Source organism: Cylas formicarius, unplaced genomic scaffold, assembly GCF_029955315.1.
Source record: "Cylas formicarius isolate icCylForm1 unplaced genomic scaffold, icCylForm1.1 PGA_scaffold_112__1_contigs__length_13008, whole genome shotgun sequence".
Lineage (NCBI taxonomy): Eukaryota > Metazoa > Arthropoda > Insecta > Coleoptera > Brentidae > Cylas > Cylas formicarius.
In genome coordinates this window covers 1-13,008 of record NW_026844215.1, presented here as the reverse complement: position 1 = coordinate 13,008, position 13,008 = coordinate 1, and the positions used below count along the sequence as shown (strand labels likewise).

General features: G+C 21.6%; 1 pseudogene; it reads right to left on the bottom strand.

The window, feature by feature from the left end:
* Positions 1 to 6,373: 6,373 nt before the first annotated feature.
* On the bottom strand, positions 6,374 to 7,842 carry LOC132708462 (cytochrome b-like; annotated as a pseudogene).
* Between the last annotated feature and the right edge of the window lie 5,166 nt (positions 7,843 to 13,008).

Below are 13,008 nucleotides of genomic sequence, written 5' to 3'. Positions count from 1 at the left end.
CTGGAACTTTTTCTAGCACCAAATCATTGCATAAGCGAGATTCTGCTACGAACTCAGGTTCCTAGGCCAATATTCAACTCCTGATCAGCAGAGTTTTCAATTCAGCCTGGAACTTTTTCTAGCACCAAATCATTGCATAAGCGAGATTCTGCTACGAACTCAGGTTCCTAGGCCAATATTCAACTCCTGGTCGGTAGAGTTTTCAATTCAGCCTGGAACTTTTTCTAGCACCAAATCATTGCATAAGCGAGATTCTGCTACGAACTCAGGTTCCTAGGCCAATATTCAACTCCTGATCAGTAGAGTTTTCAATTCAGCCTGGAACTTTTTCTAGCACCAAATCATTGCATAAGCGAGATTCTGCTACGAACTCAGGTTCCTAGGCCAATATTCAACTCCTGGTCGGTAGAGTTTTCAATTCAGCCTGGAACTTTTTCTAGCACCAAATCATTGCATAAGCGAGATTCTGCTACGAACTCAGGTTCCTAAGCCAATATTCAACTCCTGATCAGTAGAGTTTTCAATTCAGCCTGGAACTTTTTCTAGCACCAAATCATTGCATAAGCGAGATTCTGCTACGAACTCAGGTTCCTAGGCCAATATTCAACTCCTGATCAGTAGAGTTTTCAATTCAGCCTGGAACTTTTTCTAGCACCAAATCATTGCATAAGCGAGATTCTGCTACGAACTCAGGTTCCTAGGCCAATATTCAACTCCTGATCAGTAGAGTTTTCAATTCAGCCTGGAACTTTTTCTAGCATTTAATCAACTCACAGGCGAAAGGATCGCGAGGGGAAATTAGAGTTGTGTGGTAGCTAGAAAAATGAAATTTTATCAATGAGCCCAAAAAAATTTTTAAAAATCACGAAATTTGGGTAATAGCAGTAAATCTCCTTTGAAGAGGCGATTTTTTGGGGTTAAAAAACGAAAAAAAATGGCAAAAAATTGCAAAAAATTGCAAAAAAGGGCTTGTATAGAATTATCCAATCTAGTAAATATGGTCTATAAAAAATCTTAGTTAAAAATTTAAAATTTTAAGGGCAAATTCTTAGTAATGTGGGTGAGAGCGTCACATAGATAATTCCATCAAAATTAGCCTTTTATCAGGCACCACATTTAGATGAAAAACCTTAGTTAGCAAGTTTTGCACTTCACGGTACCATTGATTTTTGCAGACTTATAAATTTGGACAAAATAAAAAATGCCAATGGGCAATTTTGACAAAAGGCGAATTTTCCATTAGTGATTTTTATCTTGTAGTAAGGCCAATTTTTTATATTTTAGTAGGAAAAAATTATTTGGTCATGAGGTTGAACCGGCCAAAAGTTGAAAAAAAGTGTTTCAAAGTGCGCAACTATATAAATATTAACATTGAATTAGATTAACATATTGAATTTATTGAAATTTTTATATTTATTAATTTCTTATGATCAGATTAATAAAAAATTTCACAAAAAAAAATAAAATAAAGAAACATAAAAACAATATGATCGTTAGTACCTTATTAGTTATTTGTCTTCAAATTCTTATTAGTCAATATGATAGAGTTCTATTTGATATAGAGGAAATAGATATGTACTAGCAGAAATAATTCAATAATGATTATTATTTATTTTATATTTCGTATATATTAATATATAATAATATTTACCTATCCTTTTTTAAATTATTTTTCTAATATTAATAAATATACTTTTTATATAATTATAAATATTAAAAAAAAAAAAAAAAAAAACTACTTTAAATAATAATATATAAATTTATTATATGATAAATAATATATATAGGGATACAAATTATTTAGGATTATTATTTTAAATTATTATTTTAAATAGAAAATTACTATTGCGGTTTTTTTTTATAATTTTAGGGGCAAATTCTTATGTTTGATTATTTTTTTTAATATTTATGTAAAATTTATTAAGTGGGCTATTATGATGAGTATAATTAATGAGTCTAGAAAAAAATAAATTTCAAAAAAAAAAAAAAAAAAATCATGGAAAATTCATTTTAGGGGTAATTTTGATCCAAAATTTTAAAAATTAAAATTTTTTGGATTTTCACAGATTTTAGTGGAGTTTTTTGACCCCCCCTTTTAAAAAAAATGCAAAAAAAAATCAAAAAAAAAAATTTTTTTTTAAAAAGTGAGGGAGGTTGATAAAATAGATTTTACCCTGGGGGCAATCTTAATTATAAAGCGAAATTTTTGGGATTAATATACGATTTCTATATAAAATGGGATGGACAAATTCTATAGGTCGGGAATTTGTCTTTTTTTAATATAGAAATTTTATTCAAAAAATTAATGATTTTTTTACTAAAAAGAAGGGAAATCTTAAGGTATCAAAAAAAATAATTTTTGAATAAAAAAGTTATATAAAATTTTGGAAAATTTTGTACTGTCTTAGGCCCCCAAGATTAGTATGTCTAGTAGATAGGCGGGATTTTTAAAAATTGAATATTTTAGTTCATTTTTTTATATAACTTATGAATTATATGTAAGTTTTGATTTTTAAATAAATCGTTATGCAATAAAGATGATTAAATATTAAGGAAACTTAGATTTAGTAAAAAATTTAAGTACTGACAAAATTTGTGCCAGCAGTAGCGGTTATACAAATAGTGCATTATAAAATTTTTAAGCTTTAATTAATTAGTTTATTTAAAATATAAGTAAAAGTTTATTAGGTGAAATTTTAAATTATTAATAAAATTTATTTAAAATTAATGAAGTTAGGAAATTTATTTTTAAACTAGGATTAGATACCCTATTATTTTAAATGTAAATATAGTAAGCTTAATTATTAGAAGTTATGGTCTTCAAAATTAAAAAAAATGGCGGTATTTTAGTCTATTTAGAGGAACCTGTTTATTAATTGATAGTCCACGAATTTAATTACTTTTTCTTTAAGTTTATATATCGTCGTTAAAAATATTTTTATTGAAATTAAATATTTAGTTGTTTTTTTAAGAAAAAATTTCAGATCATTATGTAATTTATGAAAAAGATTAAATGGGTTACATTAAATTAATTTATATTGATTTATTAATATAATTATTAATAATAAAGCGGATTTAAAAGTAATATTAATTAAATTATTAATATGATTTAAGCTCTAAAATATGTACATATTGCCCGTCACTTTCACTTTAAAGTGGAATAAGTCGTAACAAAGTAGAGGTACCGGAAGGTGTATCTAGAAAGATCAAATTAGAGCTTATTATTAAGTATTTTATTTACACTAAAAAGTTTACTGTGAAATTCAGTATAGTTTGAATTTAAAAAAATTATTTTTATTTAAGTTATAAATTTTATTGAAATAAAAATATTAGAGTTTTATTATTAAATCAAATAATTATTTTAATTATAGATTATTAGTATTGTGAAAGAAATTTTTTAAAATTTTAAAAGAATAATTTATTTTTAGTACCTTGTGTATCAGGGTTAATTAAATATAATTTATTTATTAATAATTTTCTCGAATTTAAAAGAGTTAAATTTATATAATTTTTATTGTAAAATAAATATTATTAATATAGATTTAGAGGTGAAATGCTATTCGATTTTAAATATATCTAGTTTTTTAAGAAAAAAATTTAATTTTACTAATAATTAATAATATTTTTATTTATTAATAAGTTATTTTTATTGGGTTATATTTTAAGGGATGAGCTTTTAAATAGATAATTATAAATAATAAATTTATTAATAAAGAAATAGGATTAGAAATTTTCATTTTTAAAAAAGTGTTATAATTTTTTTATTATAGTATAAAATTTATATTAATATTTTAATTTTTTTATTAAAATAATAAGTTAAATTAATAAATTTATGAAATAATGATTAAATTAGTAAATAATATATATATATATATATATAATTGTTTGTTTAAGGTTAATTTAAGGAATTCAGCAAATATTTTTTTCACCTGTTTATTAAAAACATGTCCTTTTGAAAATAATTTAAGGTCTAACCTGCCCAATGAGGAATTTAATGGCCGCAGTATATTGACTGTGCAAAGGTAGCATAATCATTAGTTTTTTAATTGAAAGCTTGTATGAAGGGTTGAATGAGAAAAATACTGTCTCAGATTAATTTAAATTGAATTTTATTTTTAAGTTAAAAAGCTTAAATATTAATTAAAGACGAGAAGACCCTATAGAGTTTAATAATATAATAAATTTATTTTTTAGAATTTATATAATAAATTTTACTTGTTATTTAGTTGGGGTGATTTAAAAATTTAATAAACTTTTTTTATATAAAAACATTAATTTATGAAAAAATGATCCTTTAATAAAGATTAATAGATTAAATTACCTTAGGGATAACAGCGTAATTTTTTTTTAGAGTTCAAATCAAAAAAAAAGTTTGCGACCTCGATGTTGGATTAAAATTTATATTTGGTGTAGGAGCTAAATTAATTTGGTCTGTTCGACCATTAAAATTTTACATGATCTGAGTTTAGACCGGTGTAAGCCAGGTTGGTTTCTATCTTAATTTTATTAAGAATTTTTAGTACGAAAGGACCAAAATTTTATTAAATTAATTATTTTAGAATAATAATAATGTTATTTTGACAGAAAATTGTGTAAGATTTAGAATCTTTTTATGTATGTTATATACAAATAACAAATGATTTTTTTAGATAAGATTATAGTTTTTTCTTTGAGATTAATTTTAGTAGTGATAGTATTTTTGAGCGTTGCTTTTATAACATTATTAGAGCGTAAGGTCTTAGGGGGAATTCAAATTCGTAAGGGTCCTAATAAAGTTGGATATTTAGGTATGATTCAGCCTTTTAGAGATGCTTTAAAATTGTTTTTGAAGGAACAAACTTTTCCTTTAAAATCTAATATTAATTTATATTATATTTCTCCTATTATAAATTTATTTTTAGTGGTTATATTATGATTATCAATACCATTTTTAAGTGTAAATTTAAATTTTAATTTGTCGGTTTTATTTATTTTAAGAGTGTCAAGATTAGGAGTATATAGAATTATATTGGCTGGATGATCTTCAAATTCTATATATGCTTTATTAGGAGGATTACGGGCTATTGCTCAAGTTATTTCTTATGAAGTAAGATTAGTATTAATTTTATTATCTTTTATTTGTATAATTATAAGTTTTAATATTTTGGATTTTATTAAATTTCAAGAAATAGTTTGATTTATTTATTTTATATTTCCTTTATGTTTTATATGATTTATTACTAGGTTAGCTGAAACAAATCGAACTCCTTTTGATTTTGCTGAAGGGGAATCTGAATTAGTTTCTGGTTTTAATGTTGAGTATAGAAGAGGGGGATTTGCTTTAATTTATTTATCAGAATATGCAAGAATTTTATTTATAAGAATATTATGTAGAATAATTTTTTTAGGGGGTAATATTTGATCTTGAGTGTTTTATTTAAAGTTGAGTTTAATAGTTTACTTATGAATTTTAGTTCGGGGATCTTTACCTCGGTATCGTTATGATAAGTTAATAAATTTATGTTGAAAAAATTATTTACCTATTTCTTTAAATTTATTAATATTATTTTTTTCTATTATAATTTATATATTTTTAAATTTTTAACTTAATTATATATATATATATATATATAGTTTTTATATTATATTTTAGGTTAATATTTAATGTATTAAAGTTTATATAGTTTAGGATTTTTAAATATTTAAAATATAATTATTTTAGTTTAAGGAAATATTTTGAGTATAATTAATAATATAATTATAAATAAGGAAAATATTTTAAGTACAATTATCTGTATAATAATTATAAATAAGGAAATATTTTAAGTACAATTAGTAATATAATAATTATAAGTAAGGAAATACTTTAAGTACAATTATCTATATAATAATTATAAGTAAGGAAATATTTTAAGTACAATTAATAATATAATTATAAATAAGTAAATATTTTAAGTACAATTATCTATATAATAATTATAAATAAGGAAATATTTTAAGTATTAAAGTTTAAATTATTTAAAGTTGGACATTTAGAGTTAGTAATTTAGGCTAAGGAAATATTTTAAGTACAGTTATAGATTTAATTTAGTTAAAAATTTAAAATTTTAAGTATATATTTATAGAATATTTATAAATATAAATTATTTAATTTATTTATATATTTATATATAATTATATTTATTATTAGTATATTATTATTAATTATTATTTAGTTTATATATTATTATAATTATTATTATTATTATTTTTTAACTTTTTAGGGAGATATTTTAAGTACTAATTTTTTAGGCTTAAGATATAATTGTACTTAAAATATTTACCTAAAAAGTTAATAGAAATTTGTATTTCTTTATTATACTTTCAAAGTATATACTTATTCAAGTTCATTAACTATAAATAGAGATATTTATTTCATATATTTATAAATAAATATCTTATTAGAAAGTAGGAAAAATAACAAATTGTAAAAAATTGCCCTAAGTTAATATAAGGATTTTCTACGGGGGATATGCCGATTCATGTTAAAATTAAAATGATAGATACAAATATTCAAAATAATATTTTATTAATAGGGTAAAAATTAATTCTTGAATTTTTATTATTAATAATTGGCAGCGTATATAAAATTATAATTGAAAGGAATATAATAATAACACCTCCTAGTTTATTGGGGATAGATCGAAGAATTGCATAAGCGAATAAGAAATATCATTCAGGTTGAATATGGATAGGAGTAACTAAAGGATTAGCTGGCGTAAAATTATCAGGATCTCTTAATATATAAGGTATGGTTAGAGTAATTAAAGTTAATCTAAAAATTATAATTAGCATTCCTAATAAATCTTTAAAGGAATAGTAAGGATGAAATGGAATTTTATCTAAATTATTATTTAATCCTAAGGGATTTGATGATCCAGATTTATGAAGAAAAAGTAAATGAATAATAATTAAGCTAAGGATAATAAAGGGGAGAATGAAATGAAAAGTAAAGAATCGAGTTAATGTAGCATTATCTACAGCAAATCCCCCTCAAATTCAAATTACAGCAGAGTTTCCTAAATAAGGGATAGCTGAAATAAGATTAGTAATTACTGTAGCCCCTCAAAAAGATATTTGTCCTCAAGGTAAAACATACCCAAGAAAAGCTGTTGCTATAGATAATAAAAAAATTGTTACTCCAATTAGTCATGTTCTTTTTAGATTTGAGGACCCGTAATAAATTCCTCGTCCAATATGAATATATATACAAATAAAAAATATTGATGCTCCATTGGCATGAAGAGTTCGAATTAATCATCCAAAATTAATTTCTCGACAAATGATTCTTACTCTATTAAATGCTAGTTCAGTGTGGGGATAATAATGTATAGCTAAGAATAAACCTGTAATAATTTGAATTAAAAGACAAATTCCTAATAAACTTCCAAAATTTCATAAATAGGAAATATTTGAAGGAGAGGCTAAATCAATAAGTGAATTATTAATAATTTTAAATAAAGCGTTAGATTTTCGGTAGGGTGAATTTATCATTAGAATATTTTACGTAGGGGCCCGAAATTATTTATAGTAATTGTTACAATTGTAATTAAAGTTACTAATAAGTAAGTTATAATTATAATTAAAATAAAATTATTAGGATAATTAAAATATTTTCTTAAGAATAGTTCTATGTTGTGAGGATTAAATATTTCATTAGAATTTTTAAAATAGATAAAATAAGAGTCATATATATAAATTATTAAAATATTAATAAGATTAATAATAATAAAAGTAACTAAAATATTATAAAATTTTTTAAATTTATTATTGGAGGAAATTCTTGTTATATAAATAAAAATAATTATCAATGCTCCTACAATAATTATGAATAGAATATAAGATACTCAATAATTTAAATTTATTAATCCAATAATTAAGGAAATTATAATTGTTTGTAAAAGAATAATAATTCCCATTGAAATTGGATGATTAATAAGTAATACTATAATGGATAAGGATAAATTTATTCTTAATAAGAAATATATTATATCAGAAAATAGTTTAAATAAAATTTTAATTTTGGAGATTAAGGATAGAGTTTTCTTTTTCTGAAACTTAAAGAAATATTTCATTTCTGGTTTACAAGACCAGTATTTTAATTAAATTATTTAAGTTAAAATATAATGATAATTAATTTTTATATATTTAGAAGAGTAATGTTTATTATTGGTTTATTATTTTTTATTATAAAAAGTAATTATTTATTATTGATATTATTAAGATTAGAGTTTTTAGTTATTTCTTTATATTTTAATATAGGATTAGTATTAAGATTTAATTTAAGAGATTATTTTTTTTTAATAATATTTTTAACCGTAAGTGTATGCGAAGGTGCTTTAGGTTTAGCAATGCTTGTATTAATAATTCGAAGATATGGAAATGATTATTTAAATTCTATATTATTATTATGATAAAATATATTCTTATATTAGTAATATTGATACCTTTAAGTTATTTAAATATATTTTGATTGATTCAATTTATAATATTTATTATTAGTTTTTTTTTAATACTTGGATTTAGAATACAGAATTATATAATTAATATTAGATATATATTAGGTATAGATATTATATCTTTTTGTCTTAGATTATTAAGTATTTGAATTGGTTCTTTAATAATCATAGCTTCTGAAAATTTATATAGAAAAAATAAATATAGAGATCTTTTTTTATTTTTAATTTGTTTATTAATAATTTTTTTATTATTATCATTTATATCAATAGATTTATTTATATTTTATTTATTTTTTGAAGCTAGATTAATTCCAATTTTAATTTTAATTATTGGATGGGGTAGACAACCAGAACGTTTAGATGCTGGATTTTATTTGTTAATATATACATTATTTGGATCATTCCCATTATTATTAGGTATTTTTTTTATTTTTTATATATATGGAAGATTAACTTTTTTTAATTTAGAAATTTCTTTTAGATTAATTTTATATTTAAGTATAGTGTTAGTATTTTTAATTAAAATACCGATATATTTTTTTCATTTATGGTTATTAAAGGCTCATGTAGAGGCCCCAATTTCTGGATCAATAGTATTAGCTGGCGTTTTATTAAAATTAGGAGGATATGGGCTTATTCGAGTAATAATTATATTTTTAGATTTTAAATTTATAAATTTATTAATTATAAATATTTCATTGTTCGGAGCTGTAGTTATTTCTATAATTTGTTTACGTCAAAGAGATATAAAATTATTAATTGCTTATTCTTCTGTTTCTCATATGGGTTTAGCTTTAGCTGGAATTATAAGGTTAAGTTATATAGGTATAATTGGGGCTTTAATTATAATAATTGCCCATGGTTTATGTTCTTCTGGTTTATTTAGTATTGCAAATATAATATATGAACGAACAATAAGACGAAGAATTTATTTAAGAAAAGGATTTTTAAATATTATACCTTCTTTAAGCTTATGAATATTTTTATTATGTTCTTCAAATATAGCAGCCCCCCCCCCTCAATAAATTTATTAGGTGAGATTTTTTTAATTAATAGTTTAGTCAGATTTAGAAATTTGAATATATTATTTTTATTTTTAACTACATTTTTTAGAGGGGCTTATTCATTATATTTATATTCTTTTTCTCAGCATGGAAAATTTAGTTCTTATATTTTTAGATTTATAAATATAAATATTCGTGAACATTTTTTATTATTATTACATTGAATACCTTTAAATATATTGTTATTAATTAGAAATTTATTAATTTATAATTTTTAATAAACTTAAATATTTTATATAAATAAAATATTAATTTGTGGAATTAAAGAAATGGAAACATTTTAAGTAATAAAAATTTGTAAAATTTATTCATTTTGGATTTTGATTTTTTCTGTATTATTAATTTTAATTAGTATAAATTTATTAATTAAGGATAAAGTTTATTTGTTAGAGTATGAATTATTAAATTTTAATTCCGTTTCTTTAATTTTTTCTTTATTAATTGATTGAATATCTTGTATATTTATAGGATATGTATTATTTATTTCCAGAATGGTAATTTTATATAGAGAAGATTATATAAAAGGAGATTTAAATATTTCTCGATTTATCATATTAATTTTGCTGTTTGTTATTTCTATATTATTATTAATTATTAGCCCAAATTTAGTGTCAATTTTATTAGGATGAGATGGCTTGGGCTTAGTGTCTTATTTATTAGTAATTTATTATCAAAATGTTAAATCTTATAATGCAGGTATGTTAACAGCTTTGTCTAATCGTATCGGAGATGCGGCTTTATTATTATCAATTTCTTGAATAATAAATTATGGTAGTTGATCTTATATTTATTATTTAAATTTTATAAAAAGAGATTTTTCTATACAGGTATTAGTATTATTTATTGTTTTAGCTGCATTTACTAAAAGAGCTCAAATTCCTTTTTCTTCATGATTGCCAGCAGCTATAGCTGCCCCAACTCCCATTTCTTCATTAGTTCATTCATCTACTTTAGTAACTGCAGGAGTTTATTTATTAATTCGATTTCAAGAAGCTTTTAGTAGAAGATTAATATTTTTAATATTATTTTTAAGAATAATAACTATATTAATATCTGGTATTGCAGCTAATTTTGAGAATGATTTAAAAAAAATTATTGCTTTATCAACATTAAGGCAGTTAGGATTTATGATAAGAATTTTATTTTTAGGTAGAGTAGATTTAGCTTTTTTCCATTTATTAATTCATGCTTTATTTAAAGCTTTAATGTTTATATGTGCAGGAATTATTATTCATAATTTTAGAGGATGTCAGGATATTCGTTATATAGGAAGATTAATTAATCAAATACCGGTTATTTCTAGAATTTTTTTTTTTAGAAATATAGCCTTATGCGGGATACCATTTTTATCGGGATTTTATTCTAAGGACTTAATTCTAGAAAGAATAAGAATAGGATATATAAATATATTTATATTTTTTATTTTTTATTTATCTATTGGTTTGACAGTAATATATACTTTTCGATTAATTAATTATTTAGTTTTAGGTGATTATAATTATTATAGTTTATGTTCTATTCAAGAAAGAAATAATTTGATAATAAAGAGATTATTTGGATTATTAATTTTTATCGTTATTAGAGGGAGGATGTTTTCTTGAATTATTTTTATTTATCCTATATATTTTTTTTTACCTTTAATAATGAAATTACTATCCTTTTTAATAATTTTATTAGGGATTTATTTAGGTTTTAAGTTATCAAAAATAAGAATTAATATAAAAATTAAATCTCTAAGGTTTCTTAATTTAGTGAAGTTTCAATCTTTTATATGAAATATACCAATTTTATCAACTTATGGGCTGAATCATTTAGTATTAAATTTAGGTCAAAAATTAAATTATTTAGATCAAGGATGAATGGAGTATTATGGAAGAAAAAAATTATTTTTTTTATTAATTAATTCTTCTAAGGGATTACAAAAGATTTTTATAGATAAATTTAAAATTTTATTATTTTTATTTTTAATTCTTATTTTTACTTTTATTTTAATTATTTAATTTAATAATTTAAATAGCTTATATAATAGAGCATAGTATTGAAGATACTAAGGAAATAATTTTATTTTTAAATAATAAATTTATAGATAAATATATCAATTTTACAGTGAAAATGTAATGTTTTAAATTAAACTATATAAATATTTCTATGTATATATATATATATATATATATATATAGAAATATAAACGCACTTAGCGCTTTGAACCTATGTTAGAAGCATAGTTTAAAGAATATTTCTTTAATTGGAGAAAACTCAATTTTATCATTAACAGTGATAGACCTCTATTTTGGTTTCAATTAAAGTAAGGATTATTCATCTAAATTTTAGGTCGAAACTAAAGGCAATTTTTTGCTTCATACTATTTTATAAGATAAATTTATGGAATATCTTTTAAATGCAAATTAAATGTTTTTCTTAAACTATTATCCTTTAGTTTGATCATTCTAATGCCCCTAATTTCCATTCGTGAAATAACCCCAGTAAAAGAATAATTAAAAAAAAACTAATAGAGTAAAATAATCTAAAAATATTTGAAAATTTTAATGAGAAAATAATTGGTAAGAGTAATGTTAATTCAATATCAAAAATTAAAAAAATTAGAGCAATTAAGAAGAAATGTAATGAAAATGGTATACGAGAATTATTTTTTGGATCAAATCCACACTCATAGGGCCTACTTTTCTCACGATCGATTAATGTTTTTATAGATAAAAAATTAATTAAGATTATTAATATTAAAATAACGATTATAATTATTAATGATAGATAAAAAATTATTATTATTATTTATACTAAAAATTTAGATTTTTTGATTGGAAGTCAAATATAATAATTTATATTATATAAATAAAATTATCTTCTTCATCAGTAAATAGATAAATATAAAAATAATCATACTACATCTACAAAGTGTCAATATCATGCGGCAGCTTCAAATCCAAAGTGATGAATTGAAGAAAAATGCCTAATAAATAGACGAATTATTATAATTAAGAGAAATGTAGTACCAACAATAACATGAAATCCATGAAATCCAGTTGCTATAAAAAAACAAGTTCCATAAATAGAATCTGAAATTGAAAACGAAGCTTCATAATATTCAAGAGCTTGAAGTAGAGTAAAGTAGATCCCTAGGCCAATAGTTCATATAAGTCTTTGAAGTGCTTGAGAATAGTTATTTTCTATTAATCTATGATGAGCCCAAGTTACTGTAATACCTGAAGATAACAAAATTAATGTATTTAATAAGGGGATATTTATAGGATTAAAAGTATTAATTGATTTAGGGGGTCATATTATTGCCAATTCAATATTAGGAGAAAGACTATTATGGAAAAAATCTTCAAAAAAATGAAATAAAAAATAAAATTTCAGATGTAATAAATAAAATTATCCCTCATCGGAGCCCGGATGAAACTTTTAGAGAATGCAATCCTTGGAGGGTTCTTTCTCGTGTAATATCT